Raw genomic sequence first — 14,444 nt, forward strand, 5'->3', positions numbered from 1 at the left:
TCGCACGTGTGTGTTTTTTGCTCGTTTCGCACGCGTGGGTGGGTTTTATCATTTTTGCGTTTTTCGTTCGTTTCGCACGTGTGCGTGTTTTTGCTCGTTTTGCATGGGAGTGTGTGGTTTTTTTGTGTGTTTCGCTCTTTTTGCACGTGTGGGTTTTTTTGCTCGTTTTGCACGTGTGTGTGTGTGTGTCTTTTTTATTCTTTTATTGTGTTTTTTCCCTCGTTTTGCACGTGTGTGTGTTTTTCGCTCGTTTGTAAATGTGTGCTTTTTTTGTGTTTTTCGCTCGTTTTTCACGTGTGTTTTTGTTTTTTATTTATTTTTTTTGTTTTTCGTTCGTATCGCACGTCTGTGTGTTTTTTTGTGTTTTTCTCTCGTTTCGCACGTGTGTGTTTTTTGCTGGTTTCTCACGCGTGTGCTTTTTTTATATTTTTTTATTTTTTTTTGTGTTTTTTCCACGTGTCGCACGTATGTGTGTTTTTCGCTCATGTCGCATGTGTGCGTGTTTTTCGCTTGTTTCGTACATGTGCGTTTTTTTGCTCGTTTCACACGTGTGTGTTTTTTGTATTTTCTGCTCGTTTCGCACGTATGTGTGTTTTTCGCTCATTTTGCACGTGTGTGTGGTTTTTTTTTTTTAAATTTTTCACTCGTTTCGCACGTGTATATGTGTGTGTGCGCGCTTTTTTTTGTTTTTTTCGCCATTTTCATGTGTGTGTGTGTGTGTTTTCTCGTTTCGTACGTGTGTGTTTTTTGCTCGTTTCGCACATGTGTGTATTTTTTTGTGTTTTTTACTCGTTTCGCACGTGTGAGTGTTTGTAGCTCGTTTAGCACGTGTGTATTTTTTTATTTATTTTTTTATGTTTTTCGCTCGTTCCTCGCGTATGTGTGGTTTTTTTGTATTTTTCACTTTTTTGTACGTGTATTTTTTATTTTATTATTATTTTTTGTATTTTTCGCTCGTTTCGCACATATGTGTATTTTTCACTCATCTCGCACGTGTGTGTTTTTCGCTCGTTTGACACATGTGGTTTTTTTTTCATTTCGTGCGTGTGTTTTTTTATTTATTTTTTTGTGTTTACGCTGGTTTCGCACGTCTGCGTATTTTTCACTCGTTTCGCACATGTGCGTGTTTTTCACTCGTTTCGCACGGGTGCGTATTTTTCGCTCGTTTCGCATGTGTGCGTATTTACACTCATTTTGCACGCGTGTGTGTGGTGTTTTTTGTTATGTTTTTCCCTCGTTTTGCATGTGTGGATGTTTTTCGTTGGTTTTGCACGTGTGTTTGTGTATTTTTTTTTCTTCTTTTATGGTGTTTTTTCACTCATTTCGCACATGCACGTATTTTTTGCATGTTTGCACGTGTGTGTTTTTTGCTGGTTTCGCACGTGTGTTTTTATTTGTGTTTTTCGCTCTTTCGCACGTGTGCGTATTTTTCGTTCCTTTCACACGTGTATGTGTTTTTTGCTAAAAACTCGTTTCGCACGTGTGCGGGTTTTCCACTCATTTCTCAAGTGTGTGTTTGTTTTTTTGTGTTTTTCGCTCGTTTCGCACGTGTGTATTTTTTTTTTGCGTTTTTCGCTCGTTTCGCACGTATGTGTATTTTTTTGTATTTTTTGCTCCTTTCGCACCTGTGAGTGTTTTTCGCTAGTTTTTCACGTGTGTTTTTTTATTGTTTCGCACGTGTCTATGTTTTTTTTTATTTTCCGCTCGTTTCACACATGTGTGTATTTTTCGTACGTTTTGCACGTGTGTGTTTTTTAAATTTTTTTTGTTTTTTGCTCATTTCGCATGTATGCGGGTTTTTCACTCATTTCGCATGTGTGTGTGTTTTTTATCGTTTCGCACATGTGTGTTTTTTTGTGTCTTTTGCTGGTTTTGCACGTGTGCAAGTTTTTCTCTCGTTTTGCACGCGTGTGTTTTTCACTCGTTTCGCACACGTGTGTGTTTTTATCATTTTTTTGTTTTTCGCTCATTTTTGTGTGCGGTTTTTAATTTGTGTTTTTCGCTCTTTTTTGCACGTGCGGGTTTTTTCGCTCGTTTCGCACGCGTGTATGTCTTTTTTTATTCTTTTGTTGTGTTTTTTCACTCGTTTTGCACGTGTGTGCTTTTTTTTTTTGTATTTTTCGCTCGTTTCTCACGTGTGTTTTTTTAATTTATTTTTTTGGTGTTTTTCGCTCGTTTCGCACGTGTGTGTGTTTTTGTGTTTTTCGCTCATTTCGCATGTGTGCATTTTTTATTTTTTATTTTTTCGCATACGCGCGAAACCAGCGAAAAACAGGAAAAAATAAAAAAATAAATAAAACACACATGCGAAACGATAAAAAAACACCCACATGTGTGAAATGAGCGAAAAACACACACACGTCCGAAACGAGCGAAACAAGCGAAAAATACACACATGTGCGAAACGAGCGAAAAACACACACACGTGCAAAAGGAGCAAAAATTACAAAAAAAAAACACATGTGAAACGAGCGAAAAACATAAAAAAAACACACACATGCGAAACGAGCGAAAAACACTGATACGTGCAAAACGAGCAAGAAAACACAAGAAAAACACACACATGCGTGTGAAACGAGCGAAAAACACACACACGTGCGAAACAAGCAAAAAACACGAACACATGCGAAAAGAGCGAAAAAGCACAAAGAAAAACACACGCGCACGAAATGAGCAAAAAACACACATGTGTGAAACGAGCGAAAAACACAAAAGCAAATATACATACACGTGTGAAATGAGCGAAAAACACACATAGGTGCGAAACGAGCGTAAAACACCAAAAAAATACACACGCGCGCGTGTGAAACGAGCGAAAAACACAAGAAAAATAAAAAAATAAAATAATAAAACACGTGCGAAACAAGCGGAAAACACAAAAACATAAATAAAAAAACACGCACGTGAGAAACGAGTGAAAAATATACACACGTGTGAAAGGAACGAAATACACCCACATGTGCAAAATGATAAAAAAAAACACCCACATGTGCAAAACGAGCAAAAAACACACACGTGCAAAATGAGCAAAAAACCTACATATGTGCGAAACGAGCGAAAAACACAAAAAAATAATAAAAACAAAAAAACACACACGTACAAAACAAGCGAAAAACACATGTATGTGTGAAACGAGCGAAAAACACAGAAAAAATAGAGAAGAAAAACACATACACGTGCGAAACAAGCGAAAATTAATAAAAAAACACACACGTGCTAAACGAGCCAAAAACATACATGTGCAAAACGAACAAAAAACACAAAAAAAATACACACACGTACGAAATGAGCAAAAAGCACACATACGTGCGAAACGAGCAAAAAATGCGCAGTGCAAAACGAACGAAAAACACACACGTGCGAAACAAGCGAAAAACACACACGTGCGAAACGAGTGAAGAACACAAAAAAACATACACACACGTGCAAAATGAGCGAAGGGACACAAAAAATAAAAAAACACACGCGTGAAACGAACGAAAAACACTCACCTAAGGGAGAGAAAAAGAAAACGAAAACGTGTGATGTCTAAAGCATATCTACTAATAAATTAAGTATGTTTTAATGCATGGACTTATTTTTTGTGTCACCTATGCTGTGCATATATCTTTTCTTTCAAAAGGTTAATTTGTTAGCCACTATATCAGAATAGGGTACGCAATCCTTCTCAACTTAGCAATCCATAGAAACACCTCCAAGACAATGCCATGTGATCCCTTATCACTCCTCAAAAATAATAAAGGTTCCCTACTTTTCCCTTAGCATCCATATATACCAAATTTCTTGAGGTCTAAAGCATCACAAGTCATTTGCATCCTCAAGTATCCTAACTGAAATACTTATTTCTCATACAAGTTCTTTGAAAAATCAATACACAATATGGGTTTGCGCATCCCAAGTATTAGAAGGGCAGCGAAAACAATTTCCAAGGGGCTTGAAGTACCAAAAGACTACCTTGCAGTCTATGTTGGAGACAACATGAGGCGGTTTGTATTCCGATATCATACTTGAACCAACCTTTATTTCAAGAATTGTTGAGTCAAGTTGAAGAATATGGATACGATCATCCAATGGGTGGTCTCACAATTCCGTGCAGTGAGGATGAGTTTCTAAATATCGATTCTCGCTTGAATGAGATGTAGATCATGCTATTAGTATGTAGATAAATTAGTTGAGAGATATTTGTACAGAAGGCACTTCATTCTTTGTCTTGTGGAGACTTTCCATCTTGCTTTCAATCCTATGGAATTGTAGAGGTTTTTTTCTGAATGAGAAAGTAGTTATGAACTTGTGGCATGATACTGTTGCAACTTAAAACACTTGTTGCTATTGTTATATTCAATTCTCTAATGAATTTAACTTATTCAAATGATATACTGAACAAGTGAATATAGATCATCAGTCTAACAAAATTATAAGCAAGTGAATGACTGAATGGCTCTTACAAAAATTGAGCTCCAAGGAGAAATTGAGAACTGAAGTTTAGAAATGCATCCTCACTGCATGGAATTGTGAGACCTCTATTTGGATTATCATAACTGAATTCTTCCTTTTTGTTTGAGTACATATACTGCATATAGTTACTAAGGGCTTCCTTGAGAAATAATATTTGATAAGATGGGGTCTACCGTAATATGTACAAGGGATCACAAGAAATCACATGGTATTGATAGAAATCTTTATTAATGCACAAGTAAAACCTAGTTCTTGCTCTTGCAATGTACTGTATATCTCTTCCATTAGTTGGTAACATCTCACATGTGTCTTAGGTGCTGATAATGAAATCAATAAATGATGATCAAGATTCAGGACCTTATCTATGGGTTTGTTAAACAAAGTATTTATATAAACTTCACCTTTCAAGGGCAATATAATGTGAAACTTCTCAAACTATGGGAAACATGATGCAACATTAGATTTAGTTTGCATAGATGCCTCTTAAGTCCATTTCAACTTCATAATAATTCATCTCACAGATATATACTAGTTGGCTGTTACACCTTAACATGTAGGAGGCTATGATCTATTATTGGCCATTGTTTGAGACTCTAAAACAGCATCACGTGATTTCATATGCATGACCCCATCTTTTATCTCCCTTCAACAATCATTTCTCTTGCCTTCAAAAACAACACAACACAACTCCCTGGCAATCTAAAGATCAATACTTGAACACCTTCTTCTTAAGCACTAGAGCTTTCCCTTGCTCTTTCCATTCCCTACATACACAAGAAAAATGGGGAAAGGCATTATTCTCAGCTAAGCAAGCAATTTCAAAATTCATACAAGTCCCAAAGGGTTATCTTGCAGTGTATGTCGGAGATAATCAAAAGCGTTATGTGATTCCCATTTCATATTTGAACCAAGCTTCATTCTAAGAGTTGAGTGAAGTTGAGGAAGAGTTTGGATATGATTATCTCATGGGAAGTGGATATGATCATCCCATGGGAGGTCTCATAATTCCTTGCAGTGAACATGTATTCTACCAACTCGCATCTCCCTTGAGTTGAGATTGATGAAGAATCTCAAAATGAGACTAATTAACATAGATTAGCATACATATTATAATAGATTAGTATAGAGAATTAGAATGACAAATTCAAAGAGTATGTGTTCTATACTTTTTTTGTGGAACACAAATTAACAATGAATTCAATCACTCATATCTATGATATCTTTCAATTCTCAAAGCAAGTAACAGCCTATATATGTTGCCTGAGAAAAACCAGATTCCAGTGCGAATAAATTTCAAGCATGAGAAAAACCAGATTTGATAAATTTCATATTGTGCTAATAGAGAAAGAAAACTCTATTGTGGAACTAGGAGATCCTTCACCATTTCAACTTCATATCATCAATTATACCATCAAACTTCAATATTCTAGAGTAAAAATTAACAGATGACATCATTTCACAAAGTAAGTGTCAAGCATACCATCATATCCAATTTTATAGACTCATAGGGACTAATATCCTTCATCACAATTCGATTTCACAAGACCACATATATTATTACATCTCAATATTGTTGGATAGAAAAAGCCAGATATATCATACATCGCCACAATTTGATTTTGCAGTCATATAGGACAAACATATTACTCTTCGTCACAATCCAATCTCGTAGGGCCACATATATCATCATTACAATTTTATCGGGTCATAAGGACTAAGATCCTTCATCATAGGGTCACATATGTCATTACTTTTCAATGTGATTGGACAGAAAAAGCCAACTAAATTACCCTTCCATACATTTCATTTTTCTAGGATCATAAGCATCATCAACATTATCACACAATTTTACCATCAACAAATCATTACGCAACTTTTTCAAGGGACATCTTATTTGATCCATATAGTAATAAAAATCGTCGCAAAAGAATTGAAACAATTCTACAACTAAGTTTGTCATGATGTAAAAGTCAGTCCTATATCATTCTGCAACAAATGCATTTCTCAAACGCTCAAACATACATTGTGCAAGGTAGAATTAAAATAAATTCAAAGTCCAGAGTCGCATCCAAATCATAAAAATAATAGAGAAAACAGTCCATCCCTATAACTATCAAATGGCAAAACTCAACTGTCCTTAATAACAGAAAAATAGTTGGGGAAATGAAGAAAAACCAACCTTTCCAAAACTAACTCATCCCCAAGATAATAAAAAAATAACACCAATAATCGAAAGCAAACCTTTTTCTTTTTTGGACATGAATATATTCCATAAGAGAAACGATTTGCACACAATTTTGTAAAGCACAAATTGACAATAAATTCAGTCAGTCAATTATTTTTTGTTTGTCTAACATTTTCAACAAAATAATTATCTCATCTTTCAAAGCTTGTGCAAAGCTACTTGTGGTAAGAAAAATCAGATTTTACTGTTCACTCTTTCTGATAAATTTCAAAGCATGAACAAGAAACATCAGAGAGATAAAAAATAGTATTTTGGACACGAGATCCTTCACCACATTTGGAGCCAGAAACCCTTCACCAAATTTTAAGGTCATAGGGTTTACTATCAAACTTCAATATTCATGGGTCAAAAAAAGCCAAATAACATCATTTTGCAGTATAAGGGTCAATCATATCATCATATCCAATAAACTCAGGTCATAGGGACTAAGATCCTTCACCACAATTCAAATTCATAGGGCCACACATCATTGTATCCGATATTTTCGGGTCGGGTCATAGCGACTAAGATCCTTTGCCACAATTCAATTTCATAGGGCCACACATCATTATATCTGAGTTTTTCGGGTCATAGGGACTATGATCTTTCATCACACTTCAATTTCATAGGATCACAAATTATTGTATCCGATTTTCTTGAGTCATAGGGACTAAGATACTTTGCCACAATTCAATTTTGTAGGACCACGCATATCATCTTATCCAATTCTATCACGTCATAAGGACTAAAATCCTTCATCAAAATGATTTTATCAGGTCATAAGGACTAAAATCCTTCATCACAATTCATAGGGCCACATATATGGTTACGTTTCAATATAATTGGACAGAAAAAGCCAACTATATTACCCTTCCACACATTTTAATTTTCTAGGATCATAAGCATCATGGACATTATCACACAATTTTATCATCAACAAATCATTACACAACCTTTTAAGGGACAACATGTTATATGATCCACATAGTAAAAAAATCATCGCAAAAGAATTGAAAAAATTCTGCAACTAAGTTTGTCATGCTGTAAAAGTCAATCATATATCATTCTGCGACAAATTCTTTTTCCAAAAGGCTCAAACATACATTATGCAAGGTAGAATTGAAATAAAAGTCAAAGTCCAGAAGAGAGAAAACAGTGCATCCCAGAACTATCAAATGGCAAAACTCAATTGTCTGTAATTCAATAACAGAAAAACCAACTTATCCAAAACCAATTCATTCCCACGATAACCAAGAAGTAACAACATAATAAAAAAGTAAACCCTTTTTCTTTTCTTGCACAAAAAAGTCATCTTTACAATGGATTCCGAAGTTAAGCACCAAAATGCAAAAGATTTTCGGGAGATGGGAAAGAGAAAAGGGGGGCATCTTTATAAAGAGAACCAACAACAAAAAGGGGGGAATCATCCCCATTACCGAAATGTTACCGAAACGTGCAGATAATAAAGTTTCTTCACTCACCATTGTTGATTCATACATTCTTTAAAATCCTAAACAATCAGATTTTGCAAAAGCACCAACAATTCCCCTCGCATTTACCGTAGAAATTTTGTTGAACCGAGCCTCCGAAATTCACCCACAGTAGAGCCTTGATCACATTACTCCGTTCCCATTATTCAAAGTTATAGCAGAGAAAGAAAGAACCCAGCAATTGGGAAAGAAGAAGAGAAAATAAAGAACAATAGTACCACAGAAAACCAAATTTAAGAGGAACAAGAACCGCTTATTGAGAAATCACAACCAACCTAGGAAGTGCAATTGAGGAGTGAACTTGAGAAGAGTTTCGCATTCTTATATAGGTTGTCAGTGGCGGTGTTTTAGGCTTAGTGCACTGTGTTTAGAAATTTAATAATTACATTTATAATTTTTTAATCCTTTCTAATCTTTCTTTTTTTTGTTTTTTTTTTCTTTTGTAGGTCAATGACTAATTGACTTATGCATTTATTTAAATTCCGGAAGGTCTTTTTCTTTTTTTTTTTTCATTTCTTTTGAACTTATTTATTATCACAATTAATTAATTAAATAGAGTATATTTTTGTGTAAAGCACAGGATAATACATAAAATTATATAAAATTTTTTGTTAAAAATTTAAACAAAAAATATATAGTAATTATTACTATAAATATTTTATAATTTAAAATATTAAAAATAATTAGTATTTTTAATCAATTTGAGTTAGTCGAGCCGTCATCTTATTTGTCTACTTAAGTAAGTATTTGTGGTTCGAATTCCATCTTGTGTATCGCAATTCATTTGCCAGTGATAGATCCTTAATGAATAAAACATCAATACACAGTGGATTAGTCATCGATCTGCGGAATTAGAAAATCTATTTAAAAAAACAGTATTTGTCTTTAAGCAAAACAATTTCTCATTGCTAGCAATACTTATGAAGATTTATCTTTGTTAAAATTTACTTGGAAAAATTTTATTTATTGGTATCGTATTTATTTTTGAAGTAAAAAAAAATCATATTTTATAACATGATTTTTAGATTTTCAAACTTATGGACTTGTATCGTTACAAAAGCTATTATATTGATTAAATTTTTTTTGTAATATTACCAGAACATCACCGTTGAGTATTAATTAATGTGAAGAAAAATCAATAACAATTTTTGTTATTCAATAAAATAATTCATTTGATCGAAAAATAAATTAGTATTTTCTAAATTGGTAAATACATTTTCTTTTAATTCTTACAACATTTTATTCGATAATATTTGCCATTAAAGAATAACAAATGACCACACTATCCTACAATATGATGTATAAAGTAATTTCTTATCTTAAAATTAATTATGATTAGTTAGATAAAATTTAAAATCATTTTTTTTCTTACCCAAATTTGAATTTAGATATAATTAACAACTCACCATGTTTTTAATTTCAATAACAAAATAAAATAAATTAGGTGCAAAATATATAGAATTTAATGATTTCAATTATTTAAATTTTAATTACCAAAAATTAGGTTAGAAATTAATTATAACTTAATAATCAATAATATATATTAGTATATAAATAAAAATATCTAATGTATTAATTATTTATTTTTTTGATAGGGCTAATGTATAATTTATTGAGGGTTGATTTATTGTTAAAAATTTTTTTATAAACTTTGTAATATGTGAAAATAGTAATTTTATTTTTTATTGTTATTTAAAAAATTATTTACAATTTTTTAAAATTATATAATTAACTTATTACTATTTTTCTACTAAAAAATATTAATTTATACTATTTATATATTTTTTCAATACTAATAAGTAAGTAAATATTTGTACTATTATACTTATTATCCTAGATGATGACTTAAATTACTTATTTTGTATATTAAATAAAATAAATAATATCTTGTATCATAAATTTATTAAATATTAAGAAAAAATTATGCAATAAATCATCTAAATAGTCAGTACAGAAAATAAAAAAATATTTATCATATATAATAATTTTTTATACATATAGCGTCATGTATATTTAGAATTATCTATTTTAATTATGTGAGTGATTATAGTTATTTTTACGTTTTCATTATATTAGTAAATAATATTTAAAAACTAAAAGAAAAAAAATACTTAAAAAATTTTCTTAATTTCAATAAAAAATTATCTTGTAAATATATCAAACTTTTGTATATATAATATAATATTTGTTATAACATTGACTCAAAAGAAAGCAAGATCAATCTAAGCGCATTATTAGGGTCCCAAATTCGACTTAAGTTCATTACCTTAAATCCCAATGTAGATGAAGTCCACGTATCCCCTTTCAAATCGGCTTAGATTAGATCTCTGTTGCTAATTAGGTATGGTAATGGATACTCAGAAAGAGCATGGTGGGCTCCTTTTCCATCTTTGCAAGTCTCTGTTTTATTTTCTCTTTAGAAAACGCAAATTTTTTTGAGTATCTACAGATATTTTTTGGACTTTTTGAAAAAAAAAAAGACATATTTTAATAGCGTGCAAGTTAATTTTAATTTTTTTAATAACCATATTTGTCATAACGTAATCGATAAATTATGATAACAAATACTGATTGAATATATTTTTAGTATAATATATGTTTTATTATTTTGTATGGAATAATATTAGTTTTAATTTTTATATTTTTTTATTATTGAGTATTAAAAATAAATAGTATTTATATTAGTATTTTTTTACCTTCCTCAACTCTAACTATGATTAGGCCTAAAAACTCATTCACCTCATTGAAAACAAATGAAATCTAATTAGTTTTTTTTAGGGTTAAGTATGATTTTTCTCCCTAAAATAAGGATTGAAAATTTTTTCCGTCCTAACATTTTTTTACTTACAAAATCGTCCGTAAAGTTTAACTTAGTTTTAAAATTTTTCTTTTTACTAAAATTTTAATTTTTATTACCAAAGTACTCCTAATTAAAAAAATATAAAAAAAAGAGAATGAGTTAAAGTGCTGGGGAAGGTGTAAGACCCCATATTTTAAAAATTAAATAATAAATTATTTATGATTTATTTTATTTATTTGAAAGCATATTTTTAAAAATTTTTGTATTAATTGAGTACTTTTAATTATTGATTTAAAGCTTTAGTGATTTAAAAAGTGAGGATTTTATATGTGCTAATTTAAATAATTAGATTTTGAACTTTACTTTATAATTTTAAAGAAAATTAATTTAATTATCTCTAATTAATGAATTAGAGTCTTTATTTGAAAAATAAATTGTAAGTGATAATTAAATAGTATTTTCATATATATTATTATTTGATTAAATTTGATTTTAAATTGTTATTCTATTACCTTTAAATTTATTAAAATTACTAAATTACCCAAAATCCCCAATTTCATACACGAAACCCAATCCCCAAATTGAAACCCTAACTCCTCCTATCCAACCTACACACACGTACCCCTCTAATCTGTCAACTCCTTGGTGAGCCACACTCACCCTCCCTCATGACTCACTCACCACCGCCATTTTTCTTTCCCTTTACCCCACACCCACACACATGAACAGAGACAGATTAAGAGAAAGAAAGGGAGAAAGGGAAAAGGAAAAACAGAAGCAAAGAGAGATCCGAGAGTGAGAGCTGGCGATGGGAGGCAGAGGAGAGGCGAGGGGCTGTCCCGCGCCGGCGTTGCGCCTCACCGTCCGTGAAGCCACGCGTCTTCGTCTCCCCACCACCGAATCATCGCGCCACCGTCACCGTCGGGCTGCTGTGCCACCATTGACAATGGTTCAGGGAGAAAGGAAGCGCTGCGATGAGGAACAGAACAGGAGCCCGTCGTGTTCGCTGCAATCCCGTCATCCGTGCCTTGCCGCCGCGCTGGAGTCGTCGCCGCCAACGCCAAGCCGCCATCAGTCCCTCGTTGATGAGGAAAGCGCGAACCAGAGAACGGAAGGGAAGCTTTGCCGCCGTTGAGCCACATCGCCGCTGTTGGAGGAGCCATCACCGCCAAACCCTAGCCATCACTACCGCTACTACCAGCAAGAAGAAGGGGCTAGAGCCGCTGCTGCCCTATCCGCGTTCCAATTAGGTTCAACATCAATTGCTCTGGTTTAACCTTTATTCCTTATCCCTGCTCCAATTACACGCCCTACTCTGCAAATATCTTGTTAACATGCTTGTTCTTGTTTAATCCAACTTTGGTCTATGCTCTGTTTTGAATTTCCAGAGCCATTTCTATTTCCAATTCCATTGGATTCCAATTTTCCGTATCTACAAACCTGATCACTGTTGTGGGAGCTAATGTTGTGGCTGTTCCTCCGGTTGTGATGGGGTGCAATGCCGCTGTTATCTTGACTAAAATTGTTGCGTGGCTAGTAATGGTCCAGTCAGCTGTCTCACCGTAATTCCGCTTCCGATTTCTTTTAATAGTGACACTGAGGTAGGGGATTTGTTTTAAAAAATAAATGTTTTAAGTTATGAATGCCAATAAAATTAAATGAGTAACTGCAAATGATTTATGGTTGCTTTGTGTGAATAATTGTTGGAATTGAGTTGAATCATGGTTATAGTTGGTGATTGGTTTAATGATTTAATGTAGTAATTATTGACGATGTTGTGTATTTTGAAGTTATATTTGTTGCTAGTGCTTGTTGATGATGATTTTGTGTATGAAATGTTGCTATGGTTGCTGGAAATTCATTTGATGAATCAGAATTTGAGATATGTTGTTATAGATGAAATGCTGAAGAGTGGATGCTGTGATAATATGGTTACGTTGCACCTATGATATGAAATTGTGATATATTGAATTAAGAGTTCTTGGGCAACTTTGGTTAGTCAAAAGAAAGTTAGAAATGTGGTTTTAGATGAATCCTAGGCTTGGATATAGGATTTGGTATGTGAGGTTGTTGGAAATACTTTCTGCAGAATTTCTGCAGAAATCTGCATAATTGGCAGCAGAACGAATGACATTTTGGGAGCAGTAGAGACCTAATTTTTAGATGAAACTATTTTTCTGTAAAACCTTAGTGTGTCTTGAATATTACATAAAAATTTCAGGGAATTTGGCCAAGGGGTTTGGAAGATATGATTTTTTGAAGTTTAGTGGTTGCTGCAGATTTTTCTGGTTTTCTGGTTCTACAGTACCAACTTCCAGACGCTATAACTTTTAATTTAAACAGAATTTTGAGTTGATTTCAAAAGGATTTTAAAGATCTATCAGTCTATTTTAAGTGAGTACAAGTTTCATGTTCATATCTATTTTGTACACTTAGATAAGTCACATGGAAGGTCGGTTGTTTGCTGGAAACTCTGAACTGGTTTATGAAAACAGGGCTCCACTTCCAATTGATAATTAATTAATCAAATGAAGTGATATGAACCTGAAACTTGTGGATTCTGAAACTTAGGTATGTTGACTGTAATCTCACCAAAATTTAGAAGAAATGGATTAGAATTGAATTTATTATAGATTTATCAAAAACAGGGCTGCTTGCTGTACTTTTTCTGAATTCTCTTTAGTGCAGCAGCAAATTTTATTAAGCTGGCTATCTAATTCAATTCTAATCTAAACGTGGTAAAACTTGGCTTAGAACCAAAGGATATGTACAAATTTGGTAGAATGTATGAACCTAGTTAATCAAAGTTGTGTGAGTTATCCCTAGAAAACGTTTAAAGTTAAATGGTGATGCGGAGGTACGCCTAGTTTCATGGTGATGTGGAGGTACTTTTAGCTACTTGGTGATGTGGAGGTGTGTTTAGTTGTAAGGCTATGCGGAGGCATAATGGAAAGGAAAGAAAGTAAGAAATAAAGGATGAAAAAGATACTTAAAGGGAAAGAAAAAGAATGAGGAACAAGGAATGAAATAAAAGTTGAGAATTATATTGAATGGGCCTTTGTGCCGAGTGCTAATGCGGAAGTGCCCGCCTAACTGATAGTCTAAAATTGCTAATGCGGGAATGTCCGCCTAACTGATAGCATATTGTATGTTTAATTAGACTTTTGTGCCAAACTGCTAATGCGAAAGGGCCCGCTTAATTGATAGCTTGAGATTGCTAATGCGGGAATGTTCGCCTAATTGATAGCACTGTTTCTTACTGTGATACACATTGAACTGTTATTATAATGAGGCCTAATTGACACGGGTAACCGTGATGCCAAGGTGTCTAATTGACACAGTAAACGGACCATATTCGGGGTTCACTCCGAGTAACGTCGGGTTGCGGGTAGACAACCGACGCATGAGCTCATGGCCTGCGCTAGGAATAGGCATGCATCATCTTGTTTATGTTCCTATTGCAGGTTCTCATACT

General features: G+C 33.3%; 1 long non-coding RNA gene across 1 annotated transcript; it reads left to right on the forward strand.

Moving 5' to 3' along the window:
• Positions 1 to 11,560: 11,560 nt before the first annotated feature.
• On the forward strand, positions 11,561 to 12,764 carry LOC107625355 (uncharacterized). The gene is made up of 2 exons (XR_001617220.3): positions 11,561 to 12,239; positions 12,358 to 12,764. It is a non-coding gene; the product is annotated as an uncharacterized LOC107625355 (long non-coding RNA).
• The last annotated feature ends 1,680 nt before the right edge of the window (positions 12,765 to 14,444 follow it).

Source organism: Arachis ipaensis, chromosome B2 (assembly GCF_059453495.1).
Source record: "Arachis ipaensis isolate K30076 ecotype BB chromosome B2, ASM5945349v1, whole genome shotgun sequence".
In the NCBI taxonomy this organism is placed as follows: domain Eukaryota; kingdom Viridiplantae; phylum Streptophyta; class Magnoliopsida; order Fabales; family Fabaceae; genus Arachis; species Arachis ipaensis.